General features: G+C 45.7%; 1 protein-coding gene and 1 long non-coding RNA gene across 2 annotated transcripts in view; one reads left to right on the forward strand and one right to left on the reverse strand.

The window, feature by feature from the left end:
* Positions 1-19,500, forward strand: part of LOC144759983 (carnosine synthase 1-like) — a 272,725-nt gene that overhangs the window by 197,806 nt on the left and 55,419 nt on the right. The window lies entirely within an intron of this gene.
* On the reverse strand, positions 7,025-8,150 carry LOC144775111 (uncharacterized). The gene is made up of 3 exons (XR_013600547.1): positions 7,980-8,150; positions 7,502-7,574; positions 7,025-7,154 (listed from the first exon to the last, which is right to left on the reverse strand). It is a non-coding gene; the product is annotated as an uncharacterized LOC144775111 (long non-coding RNA).

The following is a 19,500-nucleotide window of genomic DNA, read 5'->3' on the forward strand; positions in this document are numbered from 1 at the left end:
CATGCCATCTTAAGTTCTGAGAACAAAAGATTATGATTTATGCCCTTCTTAGCATTTACAAGATGCAAGGATTTGTTCCTCAAAGAGGGCCAGTCTTCTCCTTCACCAGGGGCTAAAGGGCTGACATTTGCTAAAGCAACAATATAGGGTGTAGTTTGTGGAGGCAGGTTAAGGATTAAGTCTGGGCCACTGTAGGGCAGATGGCATGAATGACGTTCCACAACAGTGGCCGTATTTGATGTACCTTCATTTTGAATATTTCGCATCCCTAAAGCTTTGTTGATACTTGGAGGGTTTGTAACCTGAATACCATCCTGGATCGGGCCATCTGTATCCATTGAGATGGCATTTGAATGGGGAATGGCATCACTTGAATTCCCCCTTGGGTTTCCATCATGTATTATACTTTCCCCAAGGAATCTGATTTATCAGCGCCCCCACTTCTAGTTTTTTCCTTAGGCTTATTCAAACTGGGTCTTATATCAGCGTGTGACACACAAACACTAGAATGTTGGCTCTATAAGCGTGGTAACCTGCTTTCAATAGCTGTCAATTTGTGGAGGGCAGGTTTTAAATGAGCGTTTATTGACGCTTCCAGCTTAAGCCAAAAACTTTCCTCCAGGTCCTGTTCTATAGTCGGTATGATCAGTGTGGGTGTTATATCTACCGAAGCTATATCTTGACTTGCCTCGGGCACAGGCTCGGGTGTGAATTCTATAACCTCTTGTGTACCCTTCCTTACTGGGGGCTTAGATGTATGCTGCGTCTGTTTACGTGATTTATTTATTGCCTGTCCCCTTCGTTTTTTTGCAGGAGGTACAGAACAACATCCGTTTATTTGCTTGAAATTTTGTGCCCTCGTGACTACAGTAAGTTCGTCATTGGTAACAGGGGAATCTAGGATTTCCTGGATACTGGGGGATTTGGCCGGCGATACAGGACACCCATTAATTTGTAGTCCTCCATCAACCATGGCCTCATTTGGGTTTGGGCTGGTATTGGTATAGCGACTCTGTAGCATCTGGGAGTCTAAAGACAATCTGCGTTCAGTTAACTAAATTTCATGTATTATAGCAGATTCAGCTCTTATTAAAAAGGCATCTAAAGTACCTGCTACCTCTTTCCCTTTACCGTCTTTTGATTTTGCCATTTTTAGTGTGCCCCCACAATACACTAGTTGTCAAGAAAAAATAGCAAAAATATAGAGCCCTACAAATGTTAGCATATACGTATATATCACCCAACGAACAGCGACCGACCCCAGGTAGAGTAAAAAGAATATTTTCCAGTCCCGTTTTTCGATAATGGAACAGTACCTTACATGGACTGAAGGGTCAATTGTTAATGTTAATGCTGTGGCCCAGCCTGGCCTCCTTCGCCCCCTGATGGCCACAAACAGCCCGCCCTTTGCCCGGGCTTAGCCCGGCGCACGCCCGCGCGCTTTCTTTGGGGCGGGAGAGACCAGATGGTTAAATCCCCCTGATGAAGTTGAGGGAGGGGCTGCAACTCCGCTGTTGGCCAGCTGGCTCCTGGGGCATGTGGTCCCTCATGACAACGGCCCCCGCAGCACAAGACGAACCGTCTCCCGCGAAGCAGGAGGCGCGAACAGCACTTGTTTCCCCAGTGGTGTGAAGGGAGGGGCTGCAACTCCGCTGTTGGCCCGCTGGCTCCTGGGGCATGTGGTCCCTCACGGCAACAGCCCCTGGGGCACAAGACGAAGCGTCTCCCACTTTACAGTCCTCTAATGGTGATGGGGAGGTGGCCCAGCCCAGCCCAGCCTTCTGCGGGTTTTGACGGGCAAGTACGGGCCCACCCTTGCAGGAGCCCGCTTCGAGATTTGAGGGCGGCGCCTCCTGGTGCGGACGCTGACGCGGTTAGGAAACACGCGGGCCACCCTGGGCACTGAGTCCTGGCCCGGCTGCTGCTACTGTTGGTGTGCTGGCATTACAGGGTTAGTGTGCTTAAGGGGTTTCCCCTTTTTTTCCTCTCTAAAACCTCTTCCTTTTTTTGTTTTGTTTCTTTTGTCTCAGTTCCAGTCTCTTATATTACAAAGTTCTGTGCCTCTTCACCCCTTTGGCCTGTAGCCTGCAGCCTGCAGCGAGAGTTTTCTCCCACCCACACTGCCCAATGAATATAATACCACAGTCAGGAGATCCCTAAAAAAGGCAGAAACATACTCCCAACTTCAAGGCAAAAGCTGGTCCAGCTCAAGCGCGCTTTTCATACGGGCCGTGTGACCCCACAAGTCTCAGTTAAACTGGCAGAAAGGCAGCACCAGTCACCGAAGTTAAGTGCTGGCTGGAAAAGTCAGGCAGAGTTCACAGTGCCATGTAGCAACCTCCACTCACCGGATACTCCTTGCCCCGGACGCTCGCAGTGCACCGACAATCTAGCAAGCAGCAATCAGCAGGTGCCAGATCCCGGGTCTCGTTTCAGCGTTACTGTCGGTGCCTGACCAGCTTGGCGCTCAAGAGTGGGAACGCTCTGCTTTGCGATTAGGACATCAAGTCGGACGCAGCATTCCTAGCACCTCAGCGGTCCCAAAGCACGAGATGCACCATTCAAACGCCCAAACGCCGAGCCACCATTGCGGGAGCAGCGTCCCACCCCAGCGATGCATAGTATTTGACCTGTTTGGTTATCGCAGTGTATTGATTGATGACGCTTTGTACTGTATGGTTATATTGTGTTTTTAGATGCATACTTCTCCTTATCGCGTTTAGCGATTTTGGAATTAAGTGTTTATTATTGGTGATTTGTGCCCAATTTACTTCGTAACTTCACCTCGGGCTCAGAAGATGGCCTGCTGCTTTGTCAAGTCAGGAGCAGAACTGATGCACATTTGCGGTCGACTTTGGAGCACATTGCCTCCTGACGGGGCGCCTTGCACCTGCGTCTGTGTCTCCGGCGGAGAAGGAGAGGGGTATCTGGTATCTGGTAGACGCGCAGTCCTCTTTCTAGTTTCACGAGCGGCGTGCCCCGTGCATGCGCAGCTACCATTTTTCATTCACTCTAAAGGCTTAAACAAACTGTTTGGCTGTCCCAGACCCTCATGTTTTTGCTCCCAGTGACGTCCTGCAAGTTCAAACCAGCAGGGCTGTATAATATTTACAAATGCTTTGCCTGAAGTGGTTTGTGGCAAGCCCCCCACCTCATATCCATAATATTATATTTGGCTTGCTTGGGGTTGCTCCAGTCCTCCTTGATATATCCTGTTCTGGGTTATTTACCCCTCATATTTGAGTCATTGGTCCTCCTTAAGTGGGATAATAAAGCTGAACTGCAGACTCTCACCATGGCAGAGTAATATTACGATGAGGAGTATTTTGATGAGGAATCCTCTGGGTCTTTGGAGCAGGATCTCGTTAATGCACTAGATGCACGGGTGCAATATTCTGTTAACAAAGCCCTAGTGCGAGCCATAGAGCCTTTGAAAGGCCACCTTTGTGGCTATGCTTAGCAACAAGGTTGGCTCCCCATTCCTACTATGCAACCAAAAAGACAGTGCAGGGGTACAAACTTGAATTTTACAGCTCCCCCAGTCAAGGCGTCAAGAGCAGACTTCGCCAAACTGGCCAAGAGCTTGACCAATGAGCATGATTATACCGACCCCCTGCTGAGACGGAGACAACAGAATTCTTCTACTGTGACGATGAGGATAACTCATCATGTCACACGTCTGACCAAGACGAAGCCCTTAAACCTAGCAAACGCTCAAGAAAGGAGCATCATATAGATCCTCATTCACAACCAAGAGTACTTACCTTTGAACCAGCAGAGGTCATACACCCCAAATCTGCTGCCTGGTTACCCCCTCAGGAGGTGACAGATTATGTCCAGGCTCACCTACGCCAGGCTTTCAACAAAGATTTTAGAGCAAGGTTACGCTCCGAGTGCCTGTGACCAGACCTGCCGGGTAAGGTGGCTGAGACCCCTGAAGTGGACCCTACAATGGTGCCTTACCTAAAGAAATATCCAAACACCCTAAGAAGGGCATAGACAGGGCATGGTGTTCTTGTCAAGACAAACTCCTCGACATGACAGGCCCTCTGACGAAGCACGTGGAGTTGGGTTTCAAGGCAAAGGAATCTGCCTTGGCTATAGATCCAGAGGCGATTATAGGCGGGGCTCAACGGGCTATATGCCAGCTAGGAAACGTGAATTGCGCTATATCCAGTGAAAGGTGGCACTCTATCCTCTTAAAGCTGGATCCTAAACTGTCAGAACTCTCCACATCATAGTTCGGTCCTTTGGCTCAAGGCCTGCTTTTTGGACACCCCTTCCTCAAGGAACTCACCAACTTTGTCGCCACCTTTAGCTGTCTGGATAAGGTGCATGGGTCCCTATGACATGCCTTTAGACTGGTTTTCAGCAGGGCCAGACAATATAGAGGGCACTTGTTGAGCCGGGGTTACCAGAAAGGCGCCCCACATGGTCAATACCACCAGCAATGCGGGGGTTATCAGGATCCCAACACTGCATCGTTCCTCTCTACCCGATGCTCCAGAAACCGTTTTAGGAAAGGTAGGGATGCCGGAACCACAGATGACACTTTTTATATGCTCCAAAGTGGTGTTGGGGGGAGCAATCCAAATCTTTGTGCAGGTATGGCACACAGTTTCACAAGATGCTTGAGTTCTAGAGACAGTGCAGGGGTACAAACTGGAATTTTACAGCTCCGCCAGTCAAGTTTCCCTTCTACCAATGATGTAATTTTCCGGGCAAGAGAAAGATTTTATCTCCTCTGAAATCCAATCTCTTCTGAAGAAAGGGGCCATAGTAGTCACAGATCCTCACCCCAGGAGGTTTATCAGCAGTATTTTCTTGGACAAAAAGAAAGGCGGCGGATCCAGACTTGTGTTAAATCTAAAAGACTTCAATGGATGGGTAGTCTATTAACACTTCAAGATGGAGGGCATCCATCTTCTTTGCGATCTTCTCCTGGAAGGGGATTGAATGGTCCTAAAACATGCATGCCTTTCCGTTTCCATTTTCGCGCCACATCAGCGCTCCCTACAGTTCCTCTGGCAATGAGTTTACTTCGAATACTAGGTTCTTCCCTTTGGTCTTTCATCTGCACCATGGTGCTTCATGAAACTCCTTCGACCGGTAGTAGAATCCTGAACAGGCAGACTGTATCATTGAGATCAGTAGCCCGAGTGATGTGTCTACTGTCCTCTTCGGTACAAGCAATTTTTCCAGGTACCCTTCAGTATCGGGAGCTTCAGAGACTCAGAATTCAGCATCTCCAGAAAGACCTGGGTTATGGAGAACAGATTCTCCTCTCAGAGGAAGCAAGGTTGGAGATGTTGTGGTGGTTGGATCACATAGAGGCCATTTTTGGTTCCACTCTGAAGTAGTGATCGAGTTGGATGCCAGCCGTTGGGGTTGGGGAGCCCAATGCGGACAGATATACACGGGTGGTCGTTGGTCCCAGGAAAAACTGTCTTTACATATCAACTGCCCGGAGCTCCTGGCGGTCTCATTTGCGATTTGCAGTCTTTCACCACGGAAGACAGACTTTTGTATCTTACTCTGCATGGACAACGTCTCAGCGGTTCGGTATATGAACAAACTGTGAGGGATGAGGTCCTGGGTTTTAGCGGAGCTCACCAAGGATTTTTGGCATTTCTGCCTACAACAGATATCTATGATATCTCCAGGACTTTAGCGGCTGGAGACTTCATCCTCGGATTTTCCAGGCGCTGAACCATTGTTGTGGTCCTTGCCACTTGGACCTTTTTGCATCGTGTCTCAACAGACAAATCCCAGCTTTCTTCAGTTGGAACCCAGATCTGGAGGCAGTAGCCCCGGACGCCTTTCTCCAAGACTGGTCAACAACTATGTGCTATGCGTTTCCCCCATTCATGTTGGGTCCTAGAGCGGTGGCGCAAACTTGGCGCCAATGGGCGGAATTAATATTGATTACCCCACTCTTATGTTGGGTCCTAGAGCGGTGGCGCAAACTTGGCGCCAATGGGCGGAATTAATATTGATTACCCCACTCTGGAGAGTGCAGGCATGGTTCTCAGTTCTTCTGGAGATGTCGTGTGCATCCCTGTTCCTCCTTCCACAAGGTTGGAATTGCTGGACCCGCGGGGATCTCCACATCCGATGATTGCGTCAGAACAACTTTCTCTGGTAGTTTTGTGGTTTTCCAGGACAGATGGAGTGTCCCTAGCCTTTCAAGAGACGCTAACAAATTTATCAGTGAAGCCTGGTGAGCTAATACCCACAAGCGATACTCATCAGCTTGGAAACGATGGTGCAGCTGGTGCAGTGAATGGGACGTCAATCCGGTTAATGCAAATTTTTTCTCTAGTTATCAACTTTCTATCCTCCCTCAGTTCTGCAGGAATTGCCTACATAATGGTAAATAATGTTCGGTCCGCCATCTCGGCAGGCCACGATTTCAAACCGGTGGGAGAACACCCCTTGCTGTGCAAGCTTCTTAGAGGTATCCGGATGGTCAGGCCCCCAGCTCCGAAGTACTCTGTTCTATGGGATGTGTCCATTGTTTTAAGATTTTTAGAATCATGGCCTTCTAATAAGTATTTATCGAGGAAACAATTATCAGCCAAACTCACCATATTACTCTGCCTGATCTCATGTAAAAGAGTGTCAGATGTCCACGCTTTGGACTGGGCGGGACACATATTTTCCCCAGAAGAGGTTAAATTTTCCATTTCAAAACAAATTAAATGCAATATGTTTTCAGTGTCCTATCTGGCTTTTCCGGATAACCCGGAACTTTGTGTAGTACAATGCTTGAAAGCAAACACTTAGAAACAAAAGGGTTGAGGCAAAGAACCTGCACCTGTTATGGATTGTGACTTACAAATATTGTGATGGTGCTTAGGAAACCAAGGAACACAACCCTATCTGTTCCTTTAAGGACAAGGTCCAAATACAAAAGACAGATTGTGGAATCAGCACCCATCAAGAAGTATTTTCCATAATAGTTAGTGTCCTTCAATCATTAATTAGAGTCCATTTCAAATGAACAGGTCCGAACTTGATGGTGGTATATTTTCAATTCTTTATTGTGATTCTCAATAATAGAAAAACGATCCAATTCACAGCAGATTTTTCTTTTTTTCTTAGCCTCTTTTTTAGCCAACGCGTTTCGTCTCAACAATGAGACTTCTTCAGGGCTAAAGATAAAACATACAAAAATTATTTTATAAATTCACATCTATAAGTAAATACAAAATATTTTACAAGAAGACATTTTAACATATATATAAAAAAGTTTTTTCTCTAGTACAAACTAAATCAGTCCAAGTTATTCAAAAAATATATACAATGTGGACTGTATTGGTTCCTTTAAAAACAAAACACATCTTTATATTTAAAAATTACTTTTTTAAGACATGATTAATTTTCTGCACAAACCTTACATGTCAGTTTCTAAACGAGCATCAGAGAAGAGAATATTGCGGCGAGTAAGAAAGCAACATTATATGCATAGTACAGATCAACCACATATTGAAAACCATACCTCAAAAACCTGTCTTTGTGAAGTATAGTATGAGCAGTAAAGTTTCTTTAGTTCAAGCATATATTGGAATGGTCTGAAAGTATACATAAATTATATTAAAGCGATGATTCTATCACATGTTTCGATACTTTGTCTACAGAACAATTGAAACAATTAAGGGTAACTAATTTTATTATAATCCAATTTATAATTTAATACTAAAATGGAATAACATTGACAAAGCTTAGGAGAAAGAGTTATGACCACAATAGTCTATGTTTAGGTTGATCCCAGCTAAACAGTATGAGCTTCAATATTATTTTTTGTGTAATTTGTGTAATGAGACATCTCAGTAGATATAAACTAATGTTTCACATTGTCAAGAACAGAGGACCAGCTAACTTTGGAAAGATGTTATTAAAACATTTAAACCTATTGTTATAAACAGGCGGAGAAAAAACACACAACTGCATCTAAATGCTATACAAAACAAGAGTACCTGTCAATTCCGATGAGTATTCAGAAGGGACTGTTAAAAAAACAAGAAAGACTGTGTATATCTATTAACGAGTAATCTTAAAAGTAAAATAAACCTAATATCATAACCTATTCCTCTGATGGTAACTTAGATAGAAGAACAGTTACCTTTAGGCTATAGTTCGAAATGTCTGTTTTCTGAATTGATTTTAAACTTAAAACGATCGTGTGTAACTAACCAGACATTCGAAGAGAAAGTTGGACACGTTTAGTTCACCTTGAAACATAGTATGGCTTGAAACCGGTCTGGCTGCTGAACACTTTGATGACTGTCTGTCCTGCGTTTCCTGTATGAAGCTGCCTTTAATAAATGAAGAAATGCTTTACCTACCTTGTGGCTTCTCCCACCCGGGGCTAACTTGTGTTTGGATGTTTGCGGCTACAGCCCAGCCGCGGGAGAGGCCTGCCGCGTGAGTGCGGACCCGGATGATGTCTAATGGGTGTCATTGCAAACGGGAGGTTGGCTTCAAAAGAACAGCTATTAATCAACAGCAGGCGCCGCAAGTATGACTTGTTCATCGACCCACTGAGGTAATTTAAATGCACAGTAATTTTTCTGCTGGAATTGCAAGACGAACTCACTGGAGGTGAAACATAAGCACTACAAGGACCAGAAGGCTGTGTAGTCAGCCACGCCCACGGAGGCAGGTCCTTTGGGGATTAAAGTGCGAAATGAATCGTCATTTTTTCAACAGAAAGCCATTGATAAAGGGATAGATGCCCGAAACCGGTCTGGCTGCTGAACACTTTGATGACTGTCTGTCCTGCGTTTCCTGTATGAAGCTGCCTTTTATTAAATGAAGAAATGCTTTACCTACCTTGTGGCTTCTCCCACCTGGGGCTAACTTGTGTTTGGATGTTTGCGGCTACAGCCCAGCCGCGGGAGAGGCCTGCCGCGTGAGTGCGGACCCGGATGATGTCTAATGGGTGTCATTGCAAACGGGAGGTTGGCTTCAAAAGAACAGCTATTAATCAACAGCAGGCGCCGCAAGTATGACTTGTTCATCGACCCACTGAGGTAATTTAAATGCACAGTAATTTTTCTGCTGGAATTGCAAGACGAACTCACTGGAGGTGAAACATAAGCACTACAAGGACCAGAAGGCTGTGTAGTCAGCCACGCCCACGGAGGCAGGTCCTTTGGGGATTAAAGTGCGAAATGAATCGTCATTTTTTCAACAGAAAGCCATTGATAAAGGGATAGATGCCCGAAACCGGTCTGGATGCTGAACACTTTGATGACTGTCTGTCCTGCGTTTCCTGTATGAAGCTGCCTTTTAATAAATGAAGAAATGCTTTACCTACCTTGTGGCTTCTCCCACCCGGGGCTAACTTGTGTTTGGATATATATATATATATATATATATATATATATATATATATATATATATATATATATATATATATATATATATATAACCTACTGGCGATAGCCAGTATGTATATATAGTTAGGACCTAGCTACCATAGGAAATCCGCAACATTCTATTGGGAATAACTTTGGCGCCGGTTGAGGAATTTGCTGTAATTTTCCAAAATTTAGGCCAGCTCCGCTCCGCTTCTTCCCTGGAAGTTTCGGGGGGATTCGTCATGCAGGGGCCGAGAAAAAAGGGGGGTCCCAAAATGTGTTTTCCCCATGTTAATTTCAATAGGACGAATAGACAAGGCTACAGCCGAACCGCTGAATGGAATTACACCAAACTTTGGAAAATTGTAGGGACTGGTACGCAGAAGTGCCTTTTCTATATTTGGTGAAAATTGCTCCAGTGGTTTTTATGAAAATTAACTTCAAGAACACATATATCTGGGCAGGGCCTAACCACACATCTCATCGTGAGATCTGATTGGCTTGTCAGCACTTCATCAAAGAAGTGTTGGCAGCCATCTTGGGACCAATATACATGATAGCACCTCATTAAAATCATTGTAGTTAATAGTTACATTATAAATCATTTGTTGATGGTACCATACTCGTTTTAGGAATTGTGGTGTGTTCTAAGGTGATTTTACCATGTGAAAAAGCCTTCTGCTGGGATATCATGAATCATGTTTGAAAGAAAACTATTATTTCATGCTTTTCCCACAGTGGTTTGGAAGGGGATCTATAAGCTAAACTGAAAGCATATTTTCTGTAAATTCACATTATCTTTCTCAGTCATGTGAGAATGAAGTCTGACATTCTCAGTAAAACATGTACATACAACAAGGACAGAGACTGTCAGTTGATTCTATTGCAGGACCGGAGGCTTCAGATTATGCTTCTCAATCTTTAATGAAGCTCACAGCAGCCAATGAAAATGCTTGCTTTTCATTAAAAAACGTTAAACAACTACACATCCCATCATGACTAGCCCCAAGGCACGCCCCCATAGTCCATAAGAGGCCTCTGCCTGCCGCCATCTTCCTCTTTCTTTGCTGCTCACAGCAAGAGCTAAGTGCACTTTGTTTCCTCCCTCTGCTGTTAGCTCATGTTAATGGTATTAATGACTACAGTATGTCATGTTAATGGTATTAAGGACTTAAGTATGTTAACGAGATTAACGAGGGCTACAGATATTGATTGTTGATACACATGTTTGTCTAGCGAGGTTACCTGCTTGTGAGGTGATCGGTACTTCAGGGAGGGTGCTGTGTATGTTCGCTAGCGTCGCGGCGCCTAGCGAGTTTGAAATCATTCCTCGAGTGGCTTGGATACGCCTAGCGGCGTGAGGTAGCGGTGGTCGTTGACCGGGGGCAGACGGTCACCGAAATACACACTTGGAGCCTTGTTCCCGGCTGGTTTCCCCGTAGGCGCGTCTCGCGCATGCGCATCGGCATCCCTCATAGGCCGATGACGCGAGTAGGGTCCGGGTGGCTCACGGCCGCGGCGTGCGTCCAAACGCGCTGAATTTGGGCTCCTTTTCAGTAGGATTTCAGTCGCGTTTGGGCTGCACGTCACGGCGCGAATCCCAAACTGCCAGCAATAGCGTTTTTTTTTTTACACGGAGAGTTACCGGTGGCCCCTCTGCTCTTAATAATCGCCTGTGAAGGTTGTAAAATATTGTGGCCAGTGATTAGAGTGTGCACACGCTCTGTGGATAGTGTTTTGGCCTGGGTCTTTGGCCCCTGTGACTACAGCTTTGCTGAGGGGGTTTTTGAACTTTGTGAAATTCAGTGTGCTTGCAGGGCTAACCCCCCCCTGGACCCTCCTAGTGACTGAACAGTGATTTGGCAACACTTCATTGACGTGCAGGACCAACCACCCCTGAAATGTCGCAGTGGGAGCAGTACAATGAAGAGTATGCAGAGGAGGAGGTGTATGATGGACAGCAAGAGGCTGTTCTTGAGGACAATTTAGTCATCGCATTGGACGCTTCTGTGCAATCGTCCGTCAATAGGGCTATGGAGACTACAGTCCCACAAACAGTGCAGCAAGCCCTAGCCACAGCCCTTCGTCCAATAAGGAAACAATTGGAGGGCTTTGCCAAGAGGCATGGCTATACCAAACCGCAAAAGAAGAAGGCGGAAGCATCCACTTCCAGTCAACCTTCAGTTGACTCTGCCACATGGCCTCATGCACAGGCCCTAGCTACCCTACCAGACACGGCGGAACATTCCTATTCTGGTGCCAAGGCCAAGTCAAAGCGTAAGGTCCATGCAGATACTGACACTGACACGGACACTTCCACGGGCACGGATACAGATAGCTCGGAGGAGCAGCCTCCTCCGAAGAAGGCGCAGGTAGAGATGGCTCAGGTGCATACTCCTTTCACGTTCAATCCGTCGGAAATCATGCACCCCAGGTCGCAGGACTGGGTGCCACCTCAGGCGGTGGCAGCATACATACATGACAATCTGAGAAAGAGCTTCCCCAGGGAAGTCAGGAACCGGCTCAAGTCTGAATGCCCTCGCCCGGACATCCTGGACAAAGTTGCGGAGACTCCAGAGATCGACGCAAGCCTCTTGACCTTCCTTCGGAAGTTCTCAAAGGACCCCAAACGAGGTCTGGATAGGGCATGGTCAGGCTGCCAGGACAAAATGTTGGACGCAATCGGACCATTGGCAAAGATTTTAGAGATGGCTCTAGCAGCCAAGGAGAGTTCCACTCCTGTGGACCCGGACGTATTGGCTGGTTGGACCCAGCGAGCCATCTGCTTGCTGGGCAACGCGAATTGTGCCATTTCGTCGGAAAGAGGGAAATCGCTGCTCATGAAAATGGACAGTAATTTGACCGAGCTAGCTGACGCCGAGCCGGGACCCCTAGCAGCGGGTCAATTATTTGGAGACAAATTTGTGAAGGATGTTTCCAAATATGTGGGAACCTTTACGGCGCTGGACAAGGCGCAGTCAGGCATCAAAAGAGCTCTCAGCCAGAGAGTTTTTAACAGGGCCGGACGAGGCGGGGGCCGCTCATCGGGCCGTGGAGGTCAGCAAGGTTCCCAAAGAGGCGACTTCGGCAGGGGCAGAAACGAGTACGATTCCACCCGGGGTGGAACCTTCTACCCCTCCCGCAGAAGGTTCGACAGGAGCCGTTATCAGACGAATAACAACAGGGGGACCTTCAAACACCAGCAGAACTCAGGTGAGAGTCTCAGACGTTTCTCTTCTTCCTTTGGGGGGGAAGGACTCAGCACTGCCTAACGCAGTGGCGGGAGCTTACACAGGACGCATGGGTGCTACAAACTGTTCAAGGTTTCCACTTGGAGTTCTATTCTCCACCCGTTCAATCAGGGCTCCCGGGGGATCTCCATTTTTCCCAACAAGATTTCAGTTTTATAGACGAAGAGATCTCCGAATTGCTGCAGAAACACGCGATAGCACCGGTCTGTCAGGGTCCTCGCGGTTTCTGCAGCAATATCTTTGTTATACAGAAGAAGGGAGGCGGAAACAGATTGGTTTTGAACCTCAGGGATTTCAACCAGTTTATAACGTACAATCATTTCAAGATGGAGGGCATCCATCTTTTGAAAGATCTACTGCAGGTGGGAGACTGGATGGTCCGGCTGGACCTGAAAGACACTTATCTGTCTGTGCCGATATTTCCCCCGCATCGCAGATATCTTCAATTCCGGTGGAAAGACCGATGGTACGAATATTTGGTTCTGCCTTTCGGGCTCTCCTCGGCACCTTGGTGCTTCACCAAGGTGATGAAACCAGTGGTGGCATACCTCAGAGAACGAGGTATCCGCCTCATAATCTATCTTGACGACATCCTGATAGTAGATCAGTGTCGGCAGACCCTCTTGCGGCACCTCACTTTGACGACAACGTTGCTTCAAAATCTGGGCTTTGTAGTCAACACCAGGAAATCAGTCATGGTACCCACTCAGGTGATAGACTTCCTGGGTTTCACGATCGATTCTATGACAGCGCAGCTAAGCCTCCCGAAGGACAAGCTGAAGGACCTGAAGAAGGAGATCAGGAGACTGTTGAACAGTCAGACAGTTTCACTCAGGGCGATTGCGAGAGTGGTAGGAGTATTGGCGCCATCGGTACAATCGATATTCCCGGGCCCTCTACATTACAGGGCTCTGCAACAGTTGAAGATCAGACACCTACGGAAGGGTCTGTCGTACTCGGACAGCATACCTCTCTCAGAAGAGGTGAGAACAGAAATGCAATGGTGGCTAGGTCATGTAGACGCCTGGAACGGTCGGGCAATCTTCGGCTCTCTTCCAGAGATAACAATAGAGTCGGACGCCAGCCGTTGGGGCTGGGGAGCTCGTTGCGGAGACATCTCTACAGGTGGCAGATGGTCTCCGGAGGAGCTTTCGCTTCACATAAATTGTCTCGAACTGCTCGCGGGATCGTTCGCAGTGCGGACGTTGTCCCCGAGGCAGACATCTTGTTGTATCCTCCTGCGTTTGGACAATGTGTCAGCGGTGAGATACATCAACAAGTTGGGCGGCACGAGGTCGTCAATGCTTGTGCAGATAGCCAAGGACTTTTGGCATTACTGTCTAGAGAATCAGATCTCGATAATTGCAGAATATCTACCGGGTCAGTCCAATCAGGTGGCGGACTGGAACTCGAGACACCTCAGGGACTACAGCGACTGGAAGTTGCTCCCGAAGGTGTTCCAATGGTTGCAGAAGATATGGGGTCCGTTCAAGACAGACTTGTTTGCATCCAGGCTAACATATCAGCTACCCAGATTCTTCAGCTGGAGACCGGATCCCGTGGCACTGGCAACGGATGCATTTCTCCAGAATTGGTCGGAGGGGACGCAATATGCCTTCCCACCCTTCTTGCTGATCTCGAGGGCGATGTCTCAGGTGATCAAGCAACAGGCGGAAGTAGTCATGGTGACCCCATGGTGGACGTCACAGTCATGGTTCCCCAAACTGATGCAGTGGAGTTGCGACCGCCCCAGACTCCTCCCAGAATCGGAGACGCTTTTGCTGGGCCCTCATCAGGAACAGCATCCCTTGATAATGGACGGCAGGCTCCAGCTGATGGCTTGGAGGCTTTCAGGGAACAATGGCAGCTGCCAGGCGTTTCGAGCAGGACTTGCGATTTCATCAAGCAGGCCTGGGCACCATCCACGCGGAAGCGATACTCCTCGGCCTGGAAGAACTGGATGGATTGGTGCATGGAGCGACATCTGGATCCCGTGGGGGCAGACTTACCCCACGTGCTGAATTTCCTCTCGGATAAGGCTTCCGAGGGTTTGTCCTATAGGTCGGTCAATAATTTTAGGTCAGCCATCTCGGCAGGCCATGCTCAGCTGGATGGAAAACCAATAGGCATGCATCCAGTGGTATGCAAATTGCTTAAAGGAATTAGGGTGGCTAACCCACCGAAACCCAAAAACACTGGGTTGTGGGACGTGTCTTTGGTTTTGGAACTTTTCAACAAATGGCCGGTTAACTCACTTCTAACAAGAAAGCAGTTGTCAGCTAAGTTAGACATGTTACTCTGCCTCTCGGCGTGCAGGAGGTCATCGGACGTGCGAGCGCTGGAGATTACAGGTAGAGTATTTACTCCAGAAGGAGTTTCTTTTTCCATTTCAGGTCGCACCAAGACATTATCTCGTCATATTTCGTATAATGCTTTTCAAGAAAATGATAAGTTATGTGTTGTAAAATGTTTGAAAACTTATGAGGAATGTACGGCGGCTAATAGACCGCAGGGCTGTTCTCAGTTATTGATTGCCTTACAAAAACCATTTAAAGCGGTGGCAGCCGCCACCATTGCCAGATGGCTTCGTTATGTCATGAAAGAAGCCGGTGTGGACATCACCATTTTTGGTGCTCATTCAGTTAGAGGAGCCATGGCGTCTAAGTCATTTATGTTGGGTTCCAGTATACAAGATATCATGCGTAGTGCAGATTGGTCATCGGAATCGACCTTCAAAACGTACTATTATAAGCCGGTGGGGAATATTACCTCTCTTGTTTTTAATAAGCGTTAAACAAGCATAATCTGAAGCCTCCGGTCCTGCAATAGAATCACAAATTTGCTAGCATTCGCGACAAGAATTTGCAATTCTATTAAGGACACGGAGGCGAGGATTATCCCACCCGGCATGTTATGTATAATTGCTTGCCCACCCAGTGGTTATGGTGGTTACGGTCTCATATCCTTTATTGCAGGGTCGGATAAGAAGGGCGACTGAAGGTCGACGACTGCAAGGATAATACGCCGGAAACGTTATTTCCTCCACGTTGGAGGAGTTACCAAGTTCCCAGTTGTTGGTGGAGCTGTTCGCCTTAAAGAAAGAGGAAGATGGCGGCAGGCAGAGGCCTCTTATGGACTATGGGGGCGTGCCTTGGGGCTAGTCATGATGGAATGTGTAGTTGTTTAACGTTTTTTAATGAAAAGCAAGCATTTTCATTGGCTGCTGTGAGCTTCATTAAAGATTGAGAAGCATAATCCTCGCCTCCGTGTCCTTAATAGAATTGCAAATTCTTGTCGCGAATGCTAGCAAATTTGTGATTCCTTTGTGTTCTACTGCAGCCTCCTAGAGTGTTCTAAAGAACAACTAGAGCGCTAACAGTCCTACTTATTACAAAGGTATGGCACAACTGAAGCCATCTTGATTGGAATAAAGTGGTAACTCTTAAAACATTTCATTTAAAAAGGAACAAAATGAGGGGGTATATTTTGCCATAGAAAGTATGATTAGTGCTGCAGAAAGAAAAATTAGGGCACATTTTGAGTGACTTCTCAAATCCTCTTCTATTTCATTGAAAACATTCTGACATGCAGTCTCCCAAGATGGCCACCAGAGACAAAAGAGCACAAATGTAGCCCAAATATCACCCAGATGTAGCCCAAGTATAGCCCAATGACAGAATGTCCCAGAGTGTTCTGAAGAACAACTAGAGCGCTAACAGTCTTACTTATGACAAAAGTATGGCACACCAGCAGCCATCTTGATTGGAATGAAGTGGTAAGTCTGAAAACATTTAATTTAAAAAGGAACAAAATGAGGGGGTTCATTTTGCCATAGAAAGTATGATTAGTGCTGCAGAAAGAAAAATTAGGTCACATTTTGAGTGACTTCTCAAATCCTCTTCTATTTTATAAAAACATTCTGACATGCAGTCTCCCAAGATGGCCACCAGAGACAAAAGAGCCCAAATGTAGCCCAAATATCACCCAGATGTAGCCCAAGTACAGCCCAATGACAGAATGTCCAAGAGTGTTCTAAAGAACAACTAGAGCGCTAACAGTCCTACTTATTACAAAGGTATGGCACACCTGAAGCCATCTTGTTTGGAATAAAGTGGTAACTCTTAAAACATTTCATTTAAAAAGGAACAAAATGAGGGGGTATATTTTGCCATAGAAAGTATGATTAGTGCTGCAGAAAGAAAAATTAGGGCACATTTTGAGTGACTTCTCAAATCCTCTTCTATTTCATTAAAACATTCTGACATGCAGTCTCCCAAGATGGCCACCAGAGACAAAAGAGCCCAAATGTAGCCAAAATATCACTCAGATGTAGCCCAAGTATAGCCCAATGACAGAATGTCCCAGAGTGTTCTAAAGAACAACTAGAGCGCTAACAGTCTTACTTATGACAAAAGTATGGCACAGCAGAAGCCATCTTGATTGGAATGAAGTGGTAAGTCTGAAAACATTTAATTTAAAAAGGAACAAAATGAGGGGGCTCATTTTGCCATAGAAAGTATGATTAGTGCTTCAGAAAGAAAAATTAGGGCACATTTTGATTGACTTCTCAAATCCTCTTCTATTTCATTAAAAAAATTCTGACATGCAGACTGAAACATGCACTTTGAACACCAGCAGCAGAGTTCCCTGGTGAGCAGTAGCTTTACTACAGTGATCTAATGAGAAACTAGAGTGCTAACATTCAGAATTTATGGCAAATGTGTGACACATCTGAATGCCTTCTTGATGGAACCAAAGTAAACAAGCACTGAAAATGCAATAGATCTCGCCCTCGTTTAAGTTAAAGCCATTCCGTTTGTAATGAGGTGGCTTTTTAGCTTTGCTTTTATTAGTGTTTTTAAAACGTTCATGTAAATAACATGCTTATGTATGCATATATGTATATGTATGCATGCATTTATATTTGTATTTATATAGATATGCAGATTATATATGTTTATATATGTATGTATGTATTTATATACACATACATATATATAAATGCATATGCATATATATATGCATATATATATATGTGTACATGTGTGCGTGTAGAGAGAGGTAGAGAGGTGGAGGTGTAGAGGTAGATAGGTAGAGGTAGAGAGGTAGAGGTAGAGAGGTAGAGACTAGTAGAGAGAGAAGTAGAGAGAGGTAGAGAGGTAGAGAGTAGAGAATGAGTAATAGAGAGTATAGAGTGAGTAGTAGAGAGTAGTATAGAGCAGTAGAGAGTAGCAGAGAGTGAGTAGTAGAGAGTAGTAGAGTGAATAGTAGAGTGAGTAATAGAGAGTGAGTAGTAGAGAGTGAGTAGTAGAGAGTGAGTAGTAGAGAGTAAGTAGTAGAGTGAGTAGTAGAGAGCACTAGAGAGTGAGTAGTAGAGAGTAGTAAAGAGTGAGTAGTAGAGAGTAGTAGAGAGTGTGTAGTAGAGAGTGAGTAGTAGAGAGTAGTAGAGAGTGAGTAGCAGAGAGAGAGAATAGTAGAGAGTAGTAGAGAGTGAGTAGTAGAGGGAGTAGTAGAGAGTAGTAGAGAAAGAGTAGTAGAGAGTGAGTAGTAGAGTGCGTAATAGAGAGTGAGTAGTAGAGAGTATCAGAGAGAGAGTAGTAGAGAGTGAGTAGTAGAGAGTTCTAGAGAGTGAGAAGTAGAGAGTAGTAGAGAGTGAGAAGTAGAGAGTGAGTAGTAGAGAGTGCGTATGAAAGAGTGAGTAGTAAAGAGAGAGTAGTAGAGAGTGAGTAGTAGAGAGTAGTAGAGAGTGAGTAGTAGAGAGTAGTAGATAGTGAGTAGTAGGGAGTGAGTAGTAGAGAGAGTAGTAGAGAGTAGTAGAGTAGTAGAGAATGAGTAGTAGAGAGTGAGTATTAGAGAGTAGTGGAGTAGTAGAGAGTAAGTAGTAGAGAGTAGTGGAGAATATTCCAAAGTTTGGCACAGCACCACTTGCACAATAAGTCCAATCAAATCATATCACTTAGAGTCCTTATTGAAGTTCTGAATCTTGGTGTATATTCAAATGCTTTTATTTTCCTTAAGTTTATGTACCACAGCCAGCCGACGCATTTCGTTCTGTACAACAGAACTTCTTCAGGGCGTTCTTATTTCCTTCAAGTTATGTCGGTATCCTGTTGTCATATAACTAGATATTTCTTCCAAATGTTAGACGAGACGTAAGTACATTCTTATTCAAAGTGACTAGATATCAATTTTACCCACACAATTCGGGCAAACTTGCGTAATTTATAGCATCCTCAAAGTCAGTCTTTCAAAAATTCCAAAGTATAGGACATGATAATCCAAATCCAAATGTTTGTCAAGAAAAGTCATTCTCAATCGTTCGGAATATCGGCGTTTGGGCAGATATGACCCAGGGACCCCCAGTAAGCAAGGGGAATTAGTCCCCCTCTGCAAACGCTCCAGTGGCCTGCGTTGCAGAGAGGTGTAAAAAGGGGCATAGCCTCATTACACCTCTGTGCAATGCAGCCCCCTGGCGCATACTGGAGGTTCCAGGTGGGCTAGTTGGCTCCCAGGGACCCCCAGTATGCAAGGGGAATTAGTTCCCCCTCTTCAAACATGCACGGGGGTGCGTTGCAGAGAGGTGTAAAAAAGGGCGTGGCTTCATTACACCTCTCTGCAATGCAGTCCCCTGGCGCATACTGGAGATTCCTGGTGGGCTTTCAGGTATTATATAGTTAGGAATTAGCATTAAAAAACCTTTAAAATTCACAAAAAAAACATAGGTTTCAGGCCCTATATAGTTAGGAATTAGCATTTAAAAAACCTTTGAAATTCACTGAAAAAACCATAGGTTTCAGGCCTTGTATAGTTAGGAATTAGCATTTAACACCTTCGCAGCGTCGAACGTTCAGCACCCAGTGCTGAACGTTCGAATAACGAATGCT

This window comes from Lissotriton helveticus, chromosome 1_1, assembly GCF_964261635.1.
Source record: "Lissotriton helveticus chromosome 1_1, aLisHel1.1, whole genome shotgun sequence".
Lineage (NCBI taxonomy): Eukaryota > Metazoa > Chordata > Amphibia > Caudata > Salamandridae > Lissotriton > Lissotriton helveticus.